The sequence below is a fragment of the Cottoperca gobio genome, chromosome 14 (genome assembly GCF_900634415.1).
Source record: "Cottoperca gobio chromosome 14, fCotGob3.1, whole genome shotgun sequence".
NCBI classification, from domain to species: domain Eukaryota; kingdom Metazoa; phylum Chordata; class Actinopteri; order Perciformes; family Bovichtidae; genus Cottoperca; species Cottoperca gobio.
Genome location: NC_041368.1, coordinates 3338504 through 3345338, shown reverse-complemented (window position 1 = coordinate 3345338; position 6835 = coordinate 3338504).

The window sequence follows — 6835 nt, the reverse complement described above, 5'->3', positions numbered from 1 at the left end:
TGGTGGTGGATGGGTGGAGGAAGGACGAAGGCCCAGGGACACTGAGCTGTGTTTTCACTGTCCTTGCTCACCACCATCTTTGTGTGTGTGCATGTGTGAGAGTGCATCAGGGACAGTAAGGTGCCTCTGTCCCTGATATTTGACTCTTTAGCTCAGCCCCCGCTGAGTCCTCCCAGTAAAGCCTCAGTCAAACAAAGCAGCTCGTCCAGGGTAACACCAACATCAACACAGCAGCTTTGACTACAGATTAGGAATTGCTCTGCTGCTACATTTGACCCAAACGTGTTAAACCAATATGCACATCATATGTACACTATCAAATCAAAAATCAATATTAGAAACTTGATAATAGCTTCAAAGGGAGGCTTGTTTTTGAACTTTCACTGCCAGCCTTCTCATTCTAAAGGTGTTTTACAGAAATCTGAGGGCGTAAAACCACAAGGTGAAAGAGTAATTGATCACCCAAACATAAGTAATAAAACAAACCCCATACAAAAAGACAGCATGTCAGCTCTGTCTCAGTGGGAAAACTCCTGTTACATGTGTGAACTGAGAGACCAGCACTGATTGCTGAATGGTGTGGATGGCTGCATGATCAGGACTACAACGCCGCCTCTAATCGCTCAGAAGAAAAAAACACACACACACACACACACACACACACACACATACTCTTGGATACACGTATACAATTAAAGTATCAGTGTTGCTTTAAACCAGTGGGTCAATATGAGTAAAACATATTGGTGTCTATTGGGTCTGACAAGCGGACAAAAGAAGAATCCCCGTGATAGCATGCGACAGAGAAAATGCAGGAAATGCAGAGAGCAGTAAAAAGCATTGCATGTTGTGTTGGCAGGCGCTCCAGTCAAATCCCTTCAGAGATGGGCTTTTTACTGCGAGGCCCCGCCTTTGCCATCTGATATTCAAATGCAGAGGAAACTGGAGGAGAGCTCCTCCCAGACCACCCGCAGAATCGTCAGGGATTAGTCAAAGAGCACCAAGTAGGTCAACAAGATGCAGGGCCAGTGCATGTTCAGGGGGACGCCAGGCGACTCAGTCACACAGGAGTCGACCTAGTCTTGCCTGCGTTCCTATTCACACACGTGAACTGTGTCTCTCACACACACACACACACACACACACACACACACACACACACACACACACACACACACACACACACACACACACACACACACACACACACACACACACACAGTGTTCTTACAGAGGCAGCCCCGCTTATGCAGTGACCTGTTTTCCCGTACTTTGACAGTTATCCAAATACAACTCCAAAATTCCTCTTGATTTTCTATTTCAGAGCAAGTGGGTCTGGGTTAAGCATTAGATATGAGGACAGGCGTAGGGAGATGTAAACATTCCCACTGCTGTCAGCAGCCTCACAATTGATTCTCTGGCAGAACATTTCCTTTGCCGGGTAAAAGCAAAATGATGAAATGAACAGTTTTAACAAGTGACAATGTTCTTTTTTTCCCCGCAAACTAGTGGTTTCACCTGTAAACTCTACATGCCATGTGCGTTCAGGTCATGTAGAATATTGAATAACTTCTCTGCAGTTTCACAGTCACACCATAACAAAGCTGCTCCAGGCAGGATGGCCTTGGAGTTTTCCTTTTTTTGAAACCATAGTTGTGTCTTTATGAAGCCTTTTCTTCTCTTGGCCAGTAGCGGATTGAAGAAAAACCGTTGAATGGGAAAACAGACACCATCCCTATTGTGAGGCCAACATCATGATATCCTTTCACAGGGCGCTGCACTGAGTGTGGATCCTTTAAGTCAGATCATTGGCTCTCCAGAGAAACTGAACACGGAGCTGCAGCACTAAATAACACTGACATACCTGGACAGTAATATCAACCGTCCGAACGCCAATACCAAGAAGACATTTCTCAACGTCCCATGATGACCTCATTCAAATATAATGTTGCTTTCCTGGAGCACTTTCCCTGGCAGCACAAACTTAAATAACTCACAGAACGTACTGATTGTGAGTCTGATGAGAGAATAATGTGAAATGGGAGATGGGGTCATCATACTGAATCAGTAGTTTGGCACACCTTTTATGACAGTGGCAGCTGTGACTTTTCATGATTCTCCTCTATTAGCACAGTGCGTTGTACTGGAATTATCTATCTTGTCTATCAGACATAGTTTCATCTCCCTGACACACTTCAAGGACAAAAGTGGAATATTTACTGAAACAACTGAGATGGCTGTTTAGCATATCTGCCATAATCCAGTCATAATCACTCTTGTCTGTTTATTTTGAACAGAGGTCATGCATTTTCTTCTCCGTCTATAGTTTGTTGCGTCAATAAAGACAGTTTCACTGGTTAATGAATGATCCACTCATCACAAGGCCAGTGTTGAGTCTGTTAAAGATGTCCCGTTCATGACAATGTTCAATGTTTGGCAAATTCCAAGATTACTTTAAAAAGAGAATGTAGATGTACCTGCTTATTCCTTTGTTAACTTTGTTGAATTAACTATATGTTATTTTATTCAAGCAAAATAGTTGAAGAATCCAAATTTGCCTCATCTGTCTCTTTGAGGGCCGGTTTTGTTGCGTCACATGGTTTTAGTAGAACCTTCCCTGCAGCTGTATACGTGGGGAATGTCACAACCATCCCATACTCATTCCAGTTCAAAGGTTACAGTATGGTGTGACTTCCAGCGGGCCCTCCCACTGCAGCTCGCACCTGCCTCCTCCCCAAGAGGGCCTTCCTTCACTCCAAACCTTGGGAGAGACTGCAGCTGAAATTGGGGAGTAGAGGTCAAAGTTGGAGGGTTAATGTCTGCTGACACTCCGGTTCCCTCCCTCTGAGACAATCAGGCGTCTGAATCTACACTCTCCTGTGTTTGCACTCCAGGGCCAAGAGAACGCTACTGCAGAGGCGACCTTTGCCCGCACATTCATATGTTTTCCAACTATTTTTCTTTACCTTGAAACATTCAGTGCAGTACAGTATAAATGTATAGAAATCCAAATTGAACCTCTCACCCCCCCACTCTCCTTGTCGAGGGGTAGGGCTGTGGGACTGTTCAGGGGGAGATAAAAAGTCAACAGTAAATGCCACATAGAAGTGCTGCTCATCATCTGAGAACTGGGAACCTGGAGGTTCATTTGAGATGCAGCTCAACACTGTGTCAAGTTGTTCTAGTCATAAGTTAGAAAACACATCAAAATAAATTGCTTAGGTTATGGAGGTTTATGATGGCCATTCACATTCTCTATTATGTTGTTGCAGCAATTGGTGTGTTGATACCATTTGTTACACAGATCTGGTGCCAAATTGAATAGTTTTTGACCACTCAACAATTTATCAAATAAATGGCAAACAATCTGTACAAAATACCACATTAAGGCACCAAGACCTTGAGGAACACCAAATATAAATTCATGCTGTGATTTGGCATCAAACTTTTTTTTAATTTGGAGATTTTTGCGAGAATTGCATTTTTCTGTGATTGGATGGTGAGCACTTCTGTTCTGGAAAATTTTCAGGTAGAAAATAGAAAATAGTGTCACTATATCTAGGACAGCCATAGATCCTCTAGTTTGTGATGGTAGAGTGTGATGAGTCTGTGATGATCTGAGAGCTCACAACAGCTCATTTTATACAGTCAGCTCAAGTTTCCAAAAAATGGTCTCACTACAATGAAATGGCAACTATGGAGTCTCAGCCTTTCAGTCATACCCAAGTTATGCAATTCCAAGACTGTTTAGTGAGCCCAGCATGAAGGAATATTCAAATACACCATTTTCAGAATAGGCAAAAATAACACATTTGGATTTCATGCAAAAAACAAGTGGACATGTCTGTAAAGTGGAGATTCGTTGGTATCTATAGAACATAAGTGAGAGGTCAAAGGTTGTGATATGGCATTGCCAGTTTATCCCTGGCCAAAATGTAGCCTAACTTTCAAACGTTATTTAACCATAGTTTGACAAGGACCAGTATCTTCACTCAAGCTTTGAAACTGAACCCTCCAGAGGTTAAAGAGCTGGGGCCAGATCCCTCTATTCCTGACTGGAGGATTTGAATGATAATCTGCCCCAGTAACCACTCAGTGAACTCATGCTGACATGAAAGGTGAGTCACAGATGAACTGGCTATAGTATTATACGGATGAACAATCTGGTGCAAAGTTTTGACATATGTGTGTTTGTAAACAAAGTATTTCGCTTCTAGTTTTTCAATGTTGCTTCAGAAAATACTTAATCAACTACGAAGTCTGAAGTTGTTTAATTAGAGAAATAATATTATTCATGACAATATGCCTTGTTTGTTGAATAAAGCCTTTCACTTGTCTCTGAAATTTAAAATGCTAATGTTCACTGTACTCGACGACCGATAACTGTGTTAACAAGATTGTAAAAAATCAGTGTTGTAAAACAACAAAGTCCGTTTCCTAATGACCTCTAAATCCTTGTTAACCTCCTTTTTATAATGCGACACACTTTTTCCATTTTCTACACAGCAACCGACCTGTTAACATGTGTAACAGCCTTCTTCTCTGCACTTCCTCACTCTTCAATGACATACATAAATAAAATTGTGGCAAAGTGTTTTCAAACAGGCCTCAGACTTTTTTGTTAGCCACAATCGGCCTATATACTTGAGGTCAAAGGACAGAGTTTCCTGAACCACATTTCTGTGAAAAGCTTCAGGGGCAATGTTCAGCGTGTTCTGGTTGGGGGAAGGAATGAAAGGGAGGATATTGTATCTCCATTTATGTGGCATTCAGGGTCAGAGTTCAAAGATGAAAGGTCACTGCAGTTCAGAGGTTAGGAGGTGAGATACCATCCAAATTGCTAAGCCAGCCTGTTCATCTAAGTTAAGTCTGATGTTGACGGCTGAACACAAAACTAATGTCCTGAGCAGCAGTCTTAGTGCAATCAGAAAACAACAATAAACGCAGCAACATCAACTTTTTATGAATAGCACTTTGGCGAGGACTTTGATCAGACTTTTAACTGCTGTTGTACTCAAAATGCAAATTACAGGTAGCACCTATTGTGAACAACAGCCTTGTAAAAGAATACTATCCAATTTACCTGACTGACATGTTAAGTGCCGCCTCTGTTTATACTACTGGCAATGAACTGAATTACTGTTTAAACACCACAGCGGGGTTGCAGCAGGTTAGAAGGCACAGTATCCAACTGGCTGAATACAAGTGGCCAATAACACAGCGTGATGTGATAGCAGAGCAGTGGGAGGAGGAGGAAGAGCCCCCCCCCCCCCCCCCCTACAGACACACACTACCCCCCAACCTGGATGTGAAAGGGAAACAGGGACATGGATGGGTAGAAGTAGGTTATGTTTTTGTGTTCTTCTTCATAGGAACTCTGATGTTCCTCAGGTCCTTGGAGACATTTTGTTCAAGGCCATGTGGAGAAGAGCGACTGCAGACCAGTGGACATGATAGCACAGATTAGCACAAGAATTAAGAACATAAATAAATGAAAGTTATTTGGAAGCATTTGGTACACAATCATGCGTTCAGAATCAGAAATCCTTTATTAGTCCCACAAAGGGAAAATTTACATCGTTACAGCAAAGAACATATGAAGTAAAGTGCCGAGCACACAATAATGAAATACAAATAATATAAGTACAAGCGGTTGAGTAGTTTACAAAGATGAATATTGCACATGGTTTAGATCTAAACTACTAATGATGACTAAAAACATGAACTTTTGTAGGCACATTTGCTGTTTATGAATGACACCCTGCTTCACACTTTAGTGCCAGACGTTGACACCTGGGAGCTGCTCTGTGCATTGTTCAAGGGCACCTCGATAGTGTGGATGTTGTTCTTGTTCTCCACTTGGTCACTGTGTGCTGGGGCAGGTAGTAAATCTCCAGTACTGTGGCAGATGTATTCCTTTAACTCTCAGATTCTGTATAACGGCCTTACAATGTCAGTTCATTTGGAGCTCCACATTACAACTTTCCTACCTGTAAAGGTGTAGCATTCACAGAGGTGGAACTAATCTGCGGTGTGGCGTTTCACAGGTCATAATTAATTGGCGCACTTGAAAGTGGAGACGTTGGAGAAACGCAGCGCAGTATAAGCTTTCAACTTTTGGATGGACAGTACTGTAGCAAGAAAGCAGAATGCAGGAAGGAGGGAGCTACATGTTGGAGCTCATCCAAGGAGAGGCCCAACGCTCAGTTTAGAGATGCTGACTAAAGGGTTGGTTGGGGCACTTCTTACTTCATTATTCGTTTAGCAAAAGGCCATATTTTATTAATTATTAATGAATAATTAATTATAAGGGGATAGGTTATGGAATTATTGGATAGTCTCCATTAAGGTTTTTGATTTCAGACTCCTCCTTATCCTGTTCAATATAACATAAAATCATGTGGGAACAAAGGCAGCTACTAACTAAACTAATGAACTAAAAGACGCAGCCTTGGTGATTCAGTATTGCACCTGCCCAAAGTTAAGAGTCACATTAATCGAACAAACGGTAAAAATAGATGTAGTTGAGGTTGAGATATTCTGATCTTTAGTCTTTACGACGAGTCATTTACATTTCCCATAATGCTGCTTAATATCATCTTCGAACTTCCCCTGCCTGGTAAATGCTCACATCTTTCAAACTCCATGCCCCAGTGTGTAACCCAGGCTTTCTGTTGGAAATGTTATGTTATCATGTTTGGAGATCATGTGCTGATATACAATACACTGCTGCTACTGTTAATCACCACTACTGTTAATGTTACTGGTTCCTTTTTCACTACAAGCAATACAAATACTACAATCACTTACATTAACAATTATTATTAGTAGTATC